Below are 16,520 nucleotides of genomic sequence, written 5' to 3'. Positions count from 1 at the left end.
TGCATACATACAATGGACATACGAAAGAATGAAATAATTCCATTGGCAGCAAATGGATGGACCTACAGAATATTAAGCTTAGTGAAATAAGTCAGAGAAAGACAAATAGTATATGATGTCACTTTTATGTGGCATATAAAACACAATACAAGTGAATGCATATACCAAACAGAAACAAACTCACAGACAAGTGAAGCGAACTTCTGGCCACCAACGGGGAGAGGAAGCAGAGAGGGACAAACCTGGGCTATGGGACTAAGAGACACGAAATGAAAAAAGTAAGTTAGAAATTAATTTCAAAAATACAAATTAGTTTCTAAATGCAACCCAAATTTTTCTCCAATGTTTCTAAAGGCTTCATTCCTGGGCCCAAGACGGACTTTAGAACAGCAGGGCTGGAAGCCAAGAGGCCCAGGAGCGAGTGCCGGCTCTGTCATGAGCTAGCAAATCTGTTTCCCATATTCTGAGCCTCAGTCTCCGCATTGTCTAAGGCGAGAAGTGTAAGTGATCCTCATGGGCCCTCCCAGCTGGCCGAGTCCATACTTATCCAGGGTGATTGGATTTTTCTCCTTAGCCTCATCTTCCCAGCACTCACATGGTAGGCAACTAGGCTGTGATCATCAATTCGCGCCCCCACCCCAACCAAGGAAAAGAGAAGAAAGCGTTCCCTGTTCTTCTCTGTGACACGTTGCTCTGCTAATTTCATCGATGACGTAACTATAACCCAGAGGTAGTGATGGTGTAGAAACAGAGAAGAGAGCATGTCAGAGAGGCTCTCAACTCCCTCCAAAGTCTCAGTGTAGGGTCTGGGAGTGAGAGTGCATGTACGTCCCTTCCTGCATTTGACAAGCACCTCAAGAGTACACTGTGGGAGGGTACAGGCTGCAGCTGCGCATGCCATTAGATCTACCCTGTGTCAGCACTTACACAAGCATGAGCTCACTCTGTCTTCACCATATCCCACTAGGGTCCATACTGTTTTTCTCTGCTTTGTACTGAAGAAAACAAGGGCTCAGACAAGGTGAGAAATGTGCTTTGAGTCAAAGGACAAGAAAGTATCACACTCAAGATTTGAACCCAAGTTGTCAGCTCCTGACTCCTGAGCTATGCTTTTAAGTTCTTCATAATTGCACTTGCCATGGGAGTCAGATCCCATCCACCCATCCATTGGACACAGGCATGTATATTTTGGGGGCATCTACACTGTGCCTAGTCTTGTCCTTGAAGCTGGGGGTTTAGCCAAGGATCAGACCCTCCAGAGCCCATGGAGGGGCTCTGAGGTCTCGAAAACCACAGCCTAATGGTGTGGTGCCAGGCATGGAGGCCTGTTCCTACTCGGGCCCAGAGAATTTGGCCCATTCATTCATTCTCACTCACTGACTCATTCGCTCACTCATTCATTCATTACCTCACCCATTCATTCACCTAGCTCCTATGCTCTATGCTGTACACGCCCCCTGCTAAGACCTGGTGCAATTTCCCTTCGCCCTCTCTGCACTGCACAGCATGCAGGGTCTTAGTTCCTCAACCAGGAGTCAAACCTGTACCTCCAGCAGTGGAAGCTCAGAGTCTTAACCACTGGACTGCTGGGGAATTCCAGCAAGTCCAATCTTGAACAGGAGAAACCCAGTCATAATCTCATAGACTTGAGGGTCTACTAGGAGAGGCAGACAGTCAACACAGAAGAAGATGAGCTGGTTCTGATGAGGATAACGCTGTGAAGACAATAAAATCGGATGAGGAATTAGAGTGACTGAAGGGGGAGGTAAGGCTGGCCAGGGAAGGGTCCTGAGGAGAAGACTTTTACAATGCAGTCAGAGAAACAAGAAAGGGCCTGCCAGAGGGTGACAAAGCCAAAGCCCACAGAGATGGAGAGAAAAGAGTGGGATAAGGGGTAACTTTTTGGGCCCAGAGGCAAGTGGCTCCCAGGAGGCCCCAGGGCATGGTCAGGCCCGAGACCCACAGAGCCTGTATCTAGTATATGAGGAAGGCTTCAGAGTTTTTTCCAGGAGCCTCTCTTGACAATATTCCAGACAGCTGTGACTATAGTCAAGGCCCTTCTTACCCCTGGCTGGGGCCAGGCCCATGTCACCAGTCCCTGCTATCACGGGTCAAGGAGTAGGGCCTTCCTCAGAGGACAGGGCTGCAGAGAGCGCATCCGTAGCTGGGCCTCCACGTGCCTCAGATCGCGTATCCCCTCGCCCGGCTCCAGGGCTGTGGCAGGCCTCATCGACAAGCCAGGCGCAGCACTAGCGGAGCTGACGGGCACGTTCTCCGCAGCCAGGCAGCAGACTAATCACAGGCCGGCTCTGTCATGAGAGGCAGGTTGGAGGACAAGGAGTGGCCTGCGGTAGAGAGGGGCGGCAGTGTGCAGGCCTGCGGGAGCGCTCCAGTGGGTCACCCGCTCAGCATCTAGCTGGCTCCAGACCCCACACGCACTGGCCCTGGAGAGGATGAAGGAAAGGGGGAAAGAATTGTGCTAAACACTGGCCGTGGGGCTTTTACCTCCACTTTCTCCACCTAGAGAGGCAGGTGTAATTTACTCCATGTGAGATGAGAAAATGCAGGTTTCCAAAAGTGAAGCAAATTGCTCAGATGCCTAAGAATGGTGGAATGAGGATTCAAACAGGGTGAACCCAAAAGCTTGTTTTCTTCCAAGGAGGAAATGATGGAAGAGGTGGGTCCGTTCTGGAGCTGAGAAACCATGAAGAACAGGGGCGAACAGCAGAGAAGCAAAACGTGGAGCTGAGCCTGGCCGAGGGGGGTGCCAGCTGGGGAGCCAGCTGATGGGCACGGACAGGAGAGCAGGCAGCCTTCTGGCTGTTAGAGCACAGGGTGACATCAGAAGGCTGAGTGGTTTGGTTACAATTTGGGGCTCCTGTAGTTTGCTTTTCTTTCTTTGGGGTCTTCTCCTGCTTTTTCTTTGGGGTGTAAAACTCTAGGAAAGCAAATCTCTCACCAGCCCCTGAACTAGGCTGTGTCTGAGATCGCCTCCCAGCTGACAGACCTCAGAAAACTCCTCCTGTGTGCGTCTTCCTCCTTGGAAGGTCTTGTTGTTCAGTCACTCAGCTATGTCCGACTCTGTGTGACCCCATGAACTGCAGCACACCAGGCTCCCCTGTCCTTCACCATCTCCTGGAGCTTGCTCAAAGGCATGTCCATGGAGTCAGTGATGCCATCCAACCATCTCATCCTCTGTCATCCCCTTCTCCTCCTGACCTCAATCTTTCCTAGCATCAGGGTCTCTTCCAATGAGTCGGCTCTTTGCATCAGCTGGCCAAAGTATTGGAGCTTCAGGTTCAGCATCAGTCCTTCCAGTGAATATTCAGGGTTGGTGGCTCTTTAGGAAGACAGCCATGCTTTTCCCTGGGACCTTGGGGCATGTTTAGAAGAGATTTCAGTCATCAGTGGCTTGGCTACATCTGTGTGGGCTGAGTAGCTATGACGAAACTCCCCAAGCAAATGCTGTGCCCTTAGGGCTCAAAAGCAGTCCCCACAGCACGCTAAGCATTCTCAGCCCCCCTCAGCCACTTCACCTGCTCCTAATTCACCACAGGGCCTGCTGAGGGGGCCGAGGGCGCAGCTGCTCCCTGGGCTCAGATCACCACATGAGCCCCAAGCTCCGGCGGGAGTCTGGCTCTCCCAACCCAGCAGGACTCTTCGCAATACATTCTGGACATGTTTGGGGCCTCATGAGAGAGCGTCCCACTTGCGAAATGCCTACTCACAGCCGGGAAGCACCAGCCTGTGTCCTAGATGCCTTTCTGCTTATTCCAGTGACCTGGTAGGCTGAGCAAAGGCTGGAACACAATAGTTGAGTTCAGTTCACTTCAGTCGCTCAGTCGTGTCCGACTCTGCGACCCCATGAATCACAGCACACCAGGCCTCCCTGTCCATCACCAACTCCCGGAGTTCACTCAGACTCACATCCATCGAGTCAGTGATGCCATCCAGACATCTCATCCTCTGTCATCCCCTTCTCCTCCTGCCCACAATCCCTCCCAGCATCAGAGTCTTTTCCAATGAGTCAACTCTTCGCATGAGGTGGCCAAAGTAGTGGAGTTTCAGCTTTAGCATCATTCCTTCCAAAGAAATCCCAGGGCCGATCTCCTTCAGAATGGACTGGGTTGGATCTCCTTGCAGTCCAAGGGACTCTCAAGAGTCTTCTCCAACACCACAGTTCAAAAGCATCAATTCTTCGGCACTCAGCCTTCTTCACAGTCCAACTCTCACATCCATACATGACCACAGGAAAAACCAGCCTTGACTAGACGAACCTTTGTTGGCAAAGTAATGTCTCTGCTTTTCAATATGCTATCTAGGTTGGACATAACTTTCCTTCCAAGGAGTAAGCGTCTTTTAATTTCATGGCTGCAGTCACCATCTGCAGTGATCTTGGAGCCCAAAACTAAAGTCTGACACCGTTTCCACTGTTTCCCCATCTATTTCCCATGAAGTGATGGGACCGGATGCCATGATCTTCGTTTTCTGAATGTTGAGCTTTAAGCCAACTTTTTCATGCTCTCTTTCACCTTCATCAAGAGGCTTTTGAGTTCCTCTTCACTTTCTGCCATAAGGGTGGTGTCATCTGCATATCTGAGGTTATTGACATTTCTCCCGGCAATCTTGATTCCAGCTTGTGTTTCTTCCGGTCCAGCGTTTCTCATGATGTATTCTGCATATAAGTTAAATAAGCAGGGTGACAATATACAGCCTTGACGTACTCCTTTTCCTATTTGGAACCAGTCTGTTGTTCCATGTCCAGTTCTAACTGTTGCTTCCTGACCTGGGGTGGCCAGGAGGACCAACCCCACGTCCAAGGAGCCGTGGCCGCGTGGGCGCAGGAGGGCCTAGAGGAGCTATCCCACGTTGAAGGTCAGGAAGGGCGTGGTGAGGAGATACCCCTCGTCCAAGATAAGGAGCAGCGGCTGCGCTTTGCTGGAGCAGCCGTGAAGAGATACCCCACGCCCAAGGTAAGACAACCCCAAGTAAGATGGTTGGTGTTGCAAGAGGGCATCAGAGGGCAGACACACTGAAACCATACTCACAGAAAACTAGTAAATCTAATCACACTAGGACCACAGCCTTGTCTAACTCAATGAAACTCAGCCATGCCCGTGGGGCAACCCAAGATGGGCGGGTCATGGTGGAGAGATCTGACAGAATGTGGTCCACTGGAGAAGGGAATGGCAAACCACTTCAGTATTCTTGCCTTGAGAACCCCATGAACAGTATGAAAAGGAACACAATAGACTGAGTTTCAAATCCTGGCTTTGCAACTTAGCTTAATGACCTTGGGCATTTGATCTTACCTCTGGGGGCCTAAGGGTCCTCAGATGTAAACTGGGATGACAATTGTTAACCTCACATTTGTTCCTATGTGCTCCAAAGTTGTGTAAGACCTCAGGCTCTGTGAAAAGAGGTCTCAGTTGGCTCTGCTGCCTGCCGATCTTGGGCACCTTGTTTGGCCTTGCTAAGCCTCAGTTTCTTCATCTATAAAATGGGGATAATGAAAGTCTCTAATCCACAGGGTTGGGGTAAAGATCAAACACCATCTAAAGCGGTCCAGCAACCATTTAACATTTCTTCACTGAGCACTTACTCAGGACTCACCCAGGGATGCAAAAGCCCTAAAGATTCCCGGGCTTTTTGCCTTTTCCTCTTTTTATAGGAACACCATCTATTCAGACACAAATGATTTTCTTTCATCATCCAGGAATCAGAAAAGATGATGTCACATTCCCTGAAAAACAGCTCTCTTTCCAAAAAGGGAAATTTCCCGTGACAGTAGCTAAGGAGACAGGCCAACAGGGCAGGGCTCTCTGTCAGCATCCTGAAAGCTGGCGTAGGAGCTGAAGTCACTAACGTTTACATATAGAGAAGCCACACAGTAGGTCATCACACCTCGGGGTGGCTGGCAAGGGCAATGCAGGCCTCCCCTTCCACCCAGAGGGGCGTGTTTCATTCACTGCACCAGCAGATCAGCTGTAGGATGGCACCAACCCCCCCTCCCCACCCCCAGAAAAACAGGTGGTGGTGCTGAGGGTCTGGAAGAAGGTTGGTATTAAAAGAGAATGGAAGGGCCTTGTGTGTTTTGTTCTCAGAGGCTCAAATCACATCTTGTCAGCCCCATGGCTGCTTCTGCCTGTGCAAAGGCAGAAGCAGCTGGCATTGCCATGGCAACCAGGCAGCATCAACTTCCAATTTGCCCCTGAATTTTCTATAACAATGGCAGAGCCACGGAAAACATATTTGGGAAGTGAGAGCCATGAACAGAAAAATCACACCAGGGAACTGCTGGGAGCTGGAAAAGAGGGGCAGTCATATTTCCTACATTTTCAGTGAACCCAGAAGGCAGTGAAAAGACCCAGGAACAAACCACATTCAGGCTGAGAGAAAGAAACGTGTCTAAGACTTACTGGTGCTGAGATCCCCCAAACAGGGATTACTCTTTGCATTGAGATCCCAGCCACCAACAGTTGTCTGCCAGGCTGCAGCTTAGATGCTGGAGAGAGAAGGAGACGGGATGCTCCCATCAGTGAGATGGAAGCACCCAGAACCCAGACTGGAGGGGAGTTCACAGAAGAGAGCTCTTCAGTAGATTTTTGAGGTGCAGTTTTCCAGGTTTGTCAGCACGAGGTACCTGGCATCACAAAAATGGCTCCGTATGTATCATCTCATCCACCTCAAGAAGGTCCTGGTCTCTTCTTAACCATTTTATGGTCAGCCACATTATTAACTTTAATGTTTCTAGGAGCCACATTAATCAGAGTAAGAAGAAACAGGTGAAATTCATTTTAATCCTATATTCTATTGAATCCAATAAATACATCCAAAATATCATTTCAACACATAGTCAATAGACAAATCGCTAATGAGATGTTTTATATTCCTTTTTTTTTAACCAGGTCTTAGAAATCTGTGTGTCTTTTACCCTTACAGTGCATATCCCTTTGGACTAGTACATTTCAAGCCCACAGCAAGCACATGTAGCTACCATACCGGACGTTGCAACTCTGATATCGGACATGGAGCCTTGGCTATGTGATAGGCTTTGTCTCAGGTCGCCCAGATTATATACTTCTGAGCTGGGAGTTTGGTCCAGTAATGCGACCATGAGATGTGCTTGAGTAGCAGGGATCATCTGGACAAGGACCTACAACAGGGTTCCTCGTGTTGACATTTTGGTCAGGATTGTTTTTTGTTGTGAATAACCTGTGCATTATAAGATATTTACAACATCCTCAGTCTCTCCCCACTAGAGGCCATTCAGTTCAGTTCCATTCAGTCACTCAGTCGTGTCCGACTCTTTGCGACCCCATGAATCACAGCACACCAGGCCTCCCTGTCCATCACCAACTCCCGGAGTTCACTCAAACTCATGTCCATCGAGTCGGTGATGCCATCCAGCCATCTCATCCTCTGTTGTTCCCTTCTCCTCCTGCCCCCAATCCCTCCCAGCATCAGGGTCTTTTCCAATGAGTCAATTCTTTGCATGAGGTTGCCAAAGTACTGGAGTTTCAGCTTTAGCATCAGGCCTTCCAATGAACACCCAGGAGTGATTTCCTTTAGGATGGACTGGTTAGACCTCCTTGCAGTCCAAGGGACACTCAAGAGTCTTCTCCAACACCACAGTTCAAAAGCATCAATTCTTCGGCACGCAGCTTTCTTCACAGTCCAATTCTCACATCCATACATGACCACTGGAAAAACCATAGCCTTGACTAGATGGACCTTTTTAACAATCTTTAAATTGTGACAACCAAAAATATCTCTAGATACTCCGAGATGTTCCTGGAGCAGGCGGCAACCTCATCCGCATTTGAGAACCACTGTGCTAGAATAAGATGGAGCTGGGGGGACTGGGAAGTATGGTATTGGCTTGTGTGACCAAAAGAGGGGACAGGCAGGGGTGAGGCTGGGTCTCGGGGACAAATGGAACCAAGTGGTGGAACGTCACCAGAGTATTCTCCCTTCATCTTTCACTGTTGCTTCTCTAACCCCATCAACCTTCTTCTACTATATGAGGCTGAAACCAGGGATGCTAATGGGCTCCAAGCTTGCACATCTCATTTTGACCATGGAGAAGGACTCTCTGCCCCTTTCCATTAACCTTCATTTCCAAATTCCCAGGGCAGGTCTCTGATTGGCCCACCCTAGGTCACATGGTCACTGCTGCACAGGGGTTAGGCAGGACTCCCAGATCATGAGGTAGGAGCAAGGGGAATAGTTCACCCAAAGAAGAGGGTGAAGTGCCGGAAAGATAAAACAATAGTGTCCCTTTAAGGGCAGTAAAATGCCCAGGAGCCAGAGAGATAGAGAATTGTGTGGGGACCAGCATGAAGGCTGATTTTCCTTCTCAGAAACCACAAGCATGGTAGATGGGATGGAGCAGGCAAAGAGCTTCAAGCCCAGGTTGAGACTGAAAACAGAATTCAGATAATCTTTTTACTAAACTTTGAGCTTTAGAATGTCAGAACTCCCATTTTTCCCTTTGGAATTCTCCTTAGCATGAAGCAGAGCATGGGGCAGATATTATCAGTTCAGTTTAGTGGCTCAGTCATGTCTGACTCTTTGTGACCCCATGAATCACAGCACGCTAGGCCTTCCTGTCCATCACCAACTGCCAGAGTCTACCCAAACCCATGTCCATTGAGTTTGTGATGCCATGCAACAATCTCATCCTCTGTTGTCCCCTTCTCCTCCTGCCCTCAATCTTTCCCAGCATCAGGGTCTTTTTAAATGAGTCAGCTCTTTGCATCAGGTGGCCAAAGTTTTGAAGTTTCAGCTTCAACATCAGTCCTTCCAATGAACACCCAGGACTGATCTCCTTTAGGATGGACTGGTTGGACCTCCTTGCAGTCCAAGGGACTCTCAAGAGTCTTCTCCAACACCACAGTTCAAAAGCATCAATTCTCTGGCACTCAGCTTTCTTTATAGTCCAACTCTCACATCCATACACGACTACTGGAAAAACCATAGCCTTGACTAGACGGACCTTTGTTGGCAAAGTAATGTCTCTGCTTTTGAGTATGCTCTCTAGGTTGGTCATAACTTTCCTTCCAAGGAGTAAGTGTCTTTTAATTTCATGGCTGCAATCACCATCTGCAGTGATTTTGGAGCCCAGAAAAATAAAGTCTGACACTGTTTTTCCATATATTTGCCATGAAGTGATGGGACTGGATGCCATGATCTTCGTTTTCTGAATGTTGAGCTTTAAGCCAACTTTTTCACTCTCCTCTTTCACTTTCATCAAGAGGCTCTTTAGTTCTTCTTTGCTTTCTGCCATAAGGGTGGTGTTATCTGCATATCTGAGGTTATTGGTATTTCTCCCGGCAATCTTGATTCCAGCTTGTGCTTCCTCCAGCCCAGTGTTTCTCATGATGTACTCTGTATATAAGTTAAACAAGCAGGGTGACAATATACAGCCTTGATGTACTCCTTTTCCTATTTGGAACCAGTCTGTTGTTCCATGTCCAGTTCTAACTGTTGTTTCCTGACCTACATATAGGTTTCTCAAGAGACAGATAATATATGCAATGGTTAACTTTATGTGTCAACCTGGAGGGTGTTTTTAAATGAGATTAATATTTAAATCAGTGAACTTTGGGTAAAAGAGATTGCCCTCCATACTGTGGGTGGGCCTCATCCAATCAAAGGCCTGAATATAACAAGACAGGCCTCCAAACAAGAGGGAATTCTCCAGAAAACTGCCATCAGACCTCATCTGCACCACTGGCTGTCCTGGGTCTGCAACCTGCCAGCCCACACTGCAGATTTTGGACCTGTCAGCCTCCATAATTTCATGAGCCAATTCTTTATGATATCTATATCTATCTACATATGTCAGTTCAGTTCAATCGCTCAGTATCGACTCTGCGACCCCACAGACTGCAATACACCAGGCCTCCTTGTCCATCACCAACTCCTGGAGCTTGCTCAAACTCATGTCCATCAAGTCAGTGATGCCATCCAACCATCTCATCCTCTATCGTCCCCTTCTCCTCCTGCCTTCAATTTTTCCCAGAATTAGGGTATTTTCCAATCTACATATATAGATACATATCTATCTATCTAACCTATTTCTCTGTGGAACCCTAACTAATACAATGCATTTTCATCAGATGAGGCTCTTTCTTTAATATTAGATATTGGAGACTGAAATTTTGAGAAGGGGAGATGGCTTTAAATAAGACCCAAGCTGAGTATGGGATGAGGCATGGATGGGGCGGGCTGGGGCGGGCTGGCGGGGGCAGGGAGAAGTAGGACTGACTCTCAGAGCAATGGTAGATGGGACCAGTTGGAATGGGCCATGGAATTTGGGAAGGGCGGGAGAGGGAAGCCAAGTTGGTGAGCCCTGGGCTGGGGCCCTGGGAGCCAATAGGAAGCTTCTCAAGGAGAAGACAGAGGCCTGCAAGGATCCCCGGGAGCACCAGCCCAGGGAAGCAGGGACACAAAGCCAGCCAGAGGGAGGAAGAGGCTTGGCCAACCACACCAGGCAAGCCCTGCCAGGAGCACGGCCCCTGCTCAGGAGACACAGGGCAGCTCACTCACACCACTGTGTGCCCTTGGCTGTGACCTCTCGAAGCCAAGCCTCCTTGTCTGCCAGTGGTGACTAGTGGTTACCACCCACTGCGTTACCGTGAAGATCAAGTGGGATTATAATTGCGAAGCACAGAGCACAAAATAGGTGTTTAATAAACCTCTTGGACGGCCTGTGGGCAGCTGCCTGGTCCTAGCGCCCACGCTCCAGCTGGCCCTGCATGCAGGGAAGAGCATGCTGGCCTTTTCCTAAGAGCAACTATTGTTGGGCATTCCCACGAGCCAAGTGCTTCTCTACATGCTTTACCGGTAGACACTCAGTCCTCAAACAACCTTCGGGTGGTGTTGTTGTTCAGTCACTAAGTTGTGTCCGACTTCAGGGATAGCACTAGGATTATTATCCCTATTTTGCAGCTGAGGATACTGAGGCTCAGAGACCTGCCCAGAAGCACACAGCTCTTAAGTGCTGGAGCTGAGCTTCAGATCTAGGCTGCTGGACTCGGGGCCTGTTCAGCTCTGCTCAGCCACCCTGTGATGTTCTGCCACCAGACTCTGAGGTCTATGAGGGCAGGGGGGCCCTCGCTGACCATCTAGCCTGTGGGATTAATGGTTGCCCTGCAGAGAATTCAAACGGTGCACCAGGAAAAGGCAGCACTCAGCCCCTCCTCGGGGACCCTCAGTGCACCTTCTCAGAGACTGAGACTCTGGGCTGAGCAGTCTACACCCGGAACACCAATCAGAGCGATTCAACAGCTGAGAGCCAAGAGAGAACCACAGTGGCTAGATCACCAGATCTACCCAGAGCCAGATGCTAGGCTGTGAATGTTGAACCAGCAGTTACAACTTCGGGGGCTTTAGGCAAGTTACTTAACCTCTCTTGGTTCAGTGACTTCAAACAGAAAGCAGATAATGAAAATACCAACCACACAGTGTTGGCTAAGAGAGGCAATTGAGTGACTTTTTACTCACATAGTGAGTGCTGAGTAAATGTCACTCATTTTCAGAGGAAGTGTTGAGGCCTAGGAAAGAAAGACAGCAGCTGCCGCTTATCAGAAGTGAGATGTTCCAGGTCCTTTCTCTGCATTGTATTCACGGACTCTCACCACCTGCCTGGGAGGCGAGGCCTGGGGGGTGGTCATTATTCCTAATGACTGGCAGATGAGGAAGATAAGGGATGTGCCCCAGGTCACACAGCTGAAAGGCCAAGGCAAGACTTCACTTTGTTCCTGACTTGAAACCACAACACCTCCTGCCCTTACTGTGCCAAGGAATCTTGAAGGGGAGCACAGACCTGTTCCCCAGACAGAAGAGAATTCAGGACAAAGGCGAAGAGGAGACGGGATGGAGGAGGAGGGCAGGGCAGTGGCGTCTCGTCGGTTGGACCCTGGGAGAGGAGCTTTCGAAATGTTCCATCACTCTGTGCCTTTGTCGTCCCCATTTCCCAGATGAGGAAGGTGAAGCTCAGCCAAGTGAAGGGCTCATCCAAGGTCACAGAGCCAGTAGGCACTGAGCCAAGATTAGAACCAGATCTGACTCTAAACTCATGGAACATTAAAGCCCACCTGCTCTGCTCAGGGGCACTTGGAGAAGGAGGGATGGGAGGTGGACAGGGAGCGGGCGGGGAGGTTGCCACCTTAGTTCCATGGGCATCCAAAGAAGTGTCCTGGAGCATTCAGAGGACCAGGATGCTGCTAAGTGGATTTCTGAATCCCACGTGGATTATGAGGAGGGTTAGTTCCTTCCCAGGAGAGAAGGGATACAGGGGACAGAGACAGGCTTTACTAAGCACACAGGTCTGCAGTGAACACCTCTGAGCCTCCATCTTCCTCTTCATGCTTCCATTCCAGTTTCAACCACACCGTCTGCTTTCTCTCTGTCTCCCCACTGAAATGACACTTCCTAGAAGAGAGGAACTGGGTCTCTCCGTCTCTGTGCCCCTGGAAATCCACACAACTGGCCTGCAGTATTTGAACTCACACTGCATCCTCTGCTCCACACACCCACCCCGTCATGCACCATCCCCATTCCCTCTGTCCTCAAAGAATATCTTATATACTAGGCTGTGAAGAGGAGAGACAGTCTGTTTGTGAGTACCTAGGAGAATTTCTGGCACATGGGACGCACTCCATAAATACTTGTCGGATAATTGAATGAACAGTTGGTATGCAAGATGATCTTTTAAAATCAGTGACAGGGCAGTGGCATTGTATCAGATCAGATCAGATCGGTTGCTCAGTCGTGTCCGACTCTTTGCAACCCCATGAATCGCAGCACACCAGGCCTCCCTGTCCATCACCAACTCCCGGAGTTCACTCAGACTCACGTCCATCGAGTCAGTGATGCCATCAGCCATCTCATCCTCTGTCGTCCCCTTCTCCTCCTGCCCCCAATCCCTCCCAGCATCAGAGTCTTTTCCAATGAGTCAACTCTTCACATGAGGTGGCCAAAGTACTGGAGTTTCAGCCTTAGCATCATTCCTTCCAAAGAAATCCCAGGGCTGATCTCCTTTAGAATGGACTGGTTGGATCTCCTTGCAGTCCAAGGAACTCTCAAGAGTCTTCTCCAACACCACAGTTCAAAAGCATCAATATTAATAGTGGCATTGTATACTGGGCAGTTATGTGTGTTACTGCATCGAATCCTCACATGCAGCTTTTGATAATTATCTATCATTTAAATATCAGATGAGAGAGGAAAAGTGACTTTCCCAGGGTCACACAAGTGGTTGGCGGCATTTGTGGGATTCAAGCCTGGTTCTACCTGATTCGAAAGCTATCCCTGTTCCCCTTCTCCCTTCTCTCCCTAATCTAATGGGGAAATCAGCAAAGCATGGTGCTTGCTTCGCCAGGAGAATGGTTACATACATGCCATTCTCTGGTTACATAGCTCACAACATTTCTGATCTGGTCATCAGAGGACAAGGACCAACCAGGCTGAATTAAAGAAAGTATCCAGCCGCACCTGTTCAGTGAAGATCGATAAGCTGTGAATGATGTAATTGAACTCATGACAGCCTCAGTTTTCATTTCCTGGTTTTACGGGGGTTCAGAGAGGTGACGTAATTTTCCCAAAGCCACACAGCCAGCTCCTGGGAATGCTGAGTGGAGATTTGATCCCAGCTTTGCTTGACTCCTATGTTTTCCCCAAGCTGTTTCTGTTTTATGCATGCATTGGCAGATTCTGGAGCCAAACTGCAAAGCCATTCCATAGGCATCTGTTCTTACCCTGTTCCCATAGGATTTCAAATCCTTGGTAGCTAATTTCAACTTAAGTATGAGTTTAATAGGGATTCCAATAGGATCCTTCGGAGACTGAAACACCTTTGGGGTTTAGTCAAATAAACCTCTGAAGGAAATTCAGGCGTTTGGGCAGAGGCTTGAGTGTAATCAATAACTATGATCCTACCTGTATGGTGCCACCCCCTTTCCTGGGAATAACTCTGTCCCCACTTCAGCCACTGAAGCTCTCTCTCTGGAGAGGCCATGTCTTACAGGACCCTGCTCCCCAACCTGTTGATCGGTCCAAACTGAGCCAATCATAGCACCCTCCTACCTCAAGCAGTTTTGATTGCCCCAGCCCAGACCGGAGACCTTTCCTAGGACTTTTTGAATGGGAACTGAAGAACAGGTGACAGCTTCTCCAGCAACAGAATGTGCAAAATGTTCAACTCAGGAACCAAGAGGTAGCAAATTCACAGAGAGAGATTCATGTGAGAGTTGAGACAGCCTGCCTTGTGTCCCTGAGGACAAGTGATGCTGGTGGGGTACGTGTGGGAGGGGCAGTCTTTTGTGCATGCTCTGTTCAGTGCCATAGCCCGCTTCCTCTGGGGATTTCTCCATGGAAACACTGCCCACACAGGCGCCAGCCTCACTCTGACCCCACAGTCCCCTTCAAAGCTTTTACTCCTCATCCCTTCTCTGGCCTGAGCCTCGCCCAGCTGGGCCTGGAATGGCAAACCCCAGAATTCCTGGCTGAGCCCTTCTGCTGTCATCTGAAATTCAGCCTCGGAGATTCAGTCCCACCCACTTCTGCTCCCTTCCCTCCAGAAGGCCGGGTGTGCACGTGCCTGGGGCGCACAGCCACACCACACACACGTGCACATGCACGCACGTCGCCACACGCCCACTCACCTCTCAGAGCACGCTCCCATTTATAGACACAAAATCGCACTTCACAGGGTACCTTGTGCCCTTGAATGCCACGCTCTCACTTCCACGCGTGCGCACACACAAATCGTCTCCCGCATGTGCGCAGGGTCAGAGCCACAGGAGCATTTGCAAATGCCCATGATACTGAACACTCACACTCTCACAGTCACACCACGGGCCCACAGTCCTTTTCTTTGTGACAATGCAGACTTTCCCCGGGAAGACCTTGAGCCCTAGCGTCGGGCACAACATGCCTAGCACCTTGTTCCATCCTCCAACCAACCCCATGAGGAAGGTACCCTTTGCACCCTCGCCTTACAGATGAGACAGCGCGGCTCAAAGAGGGTAAGTGCCTGCAGGCACAAAGCCACCAAGTCACAAGCGGGGCTCTGGCCCCTGGCAGTGTGGCTCCAGAACTGAACTATCAGTGCCAGTCGTGTGTTCACTTAACCTGTGTCTGAGCCAGGATAAGTTCACTGCCCTAACTGGCATTGAGGCTGCCCATCTGCAAAAGGAAGTTAACGGGGGTATTCTCTCATCCACTCCGCCAACAGATGGAGAGTGTGTGATTTCATAGTTAACACTTGGTAAGTGGGAGAAACCGCATGCCTCTCAAAGTATTTACAAATAGCCTACCGGATTAGATTCACACAACCTAGAGGGGAACCTTCCTGGAGGTTCGGGAAAGTTATGAACAGGAGGCTGAGGTCTGTCCCCGGCTAGTGGTGGGGCCAGCACAAGCACCTGGGTGCCCTCAGGGTCCCAAGTGGCCAGAGTGGCCCCGATTTCTTTCCCGCCTCCTCCATCTGGGGACGGAAGGGGTCTGCTCCCCTGGAGAGGTACAACCCCTGCTACCTCTAACTTCTCCCTCCTTTCTTTCCCTCAGCTAACACTAAATGAATATTTAATACCTACCACATGCCAGGAACTGCCATCCCTGCCCCCACAAGCTTGCATTCCACAAGGGGAGCAGATGAAGCCTGCCTCCGTGTGGGTGTGGCAGGGGGGCACTAAAGGTTGAAGTTCAGGGACCTTTGGGCACATGGACGGAGCCCCTGGGGGTCCAGGAGGCTTCCCTGAAGAGGAATGATGCTCTCCTGGTACCGGTGCATTTGAAATGAAGTCTCAGTGGGGGGAGGTGGGGGTAGAGTGGTCCAGTGCTGAGCCCCAGAGGTCAGAAAGCCAGGCCACTGGGAGAACTCATCTCCCACCCACCCACAGTCGGTGCCTCCGAGCCCACCGGCACTCCTTCCAGCGTCACCCAAAGGCTGGCTACAGCAGGGTCCTGTGGACCCCCCGCTCCAGCTGTCCTTGTACCTGGGTGGCCTCCCTCCATCTCCAGGGAAGCTAGATCCATCCTGGGCCTAATTTATCAGCCTCTCCCTGGAATCATCCCAGACGCTGTCACTGGTCTCATTTTCTGACCTGCCTAAGGGCCGGGGAAGGAAATTCATTAGGCCGGGAGAGCTGGTGGCCCGGCCCGTCTGTCTGGGCATCTGTCCCGCCTCCCCCCACTGCTCTCCCCTGCTATGCTCTTCACCTGCAAAGGGAGGAGTTCTGCGATCCACCAGGGTCACCAAGGCAGTGACACCAGGAGCTGATGGTTCCCCAGGGGAGGTTCCTGATCAAGGAAAGAAGACGGCAGAGAGCATCTTAGAAGCTCCTTGAGGCTGCCCTCCGGCACTGCCTTCTCACGCTCCCCAGGCGACCTGCCCTGACCAAGCCTTTTCCACTGGGGAGTGCGGGACTCTCCCTCCTGGTAACCGAAGGCAGCTACACCAGCTCTGCCTGCGTTTATGCAAAAGGTGTCTTTCTGAGCAGGATGTATGG

This window comes from Bubalus kerabau, chromosome 18 (assembly GCF_029407905.1).
Source record: "Bubalus kerabau isolate K-KA32 ecotype Philippines breed swamp buffalo chromosome 18, PCC_UOA_SB_1v2, whole genome shotgun sequence".
Lineage (NCBI taxonomy): Eukaryota > Metazoa > Chordata > Mammalia > Artiodactyla > Bovidae > Bubalus > Bubalus kerabau.
Note: the sequence above shows the minus strand (reverse complement) of the source record.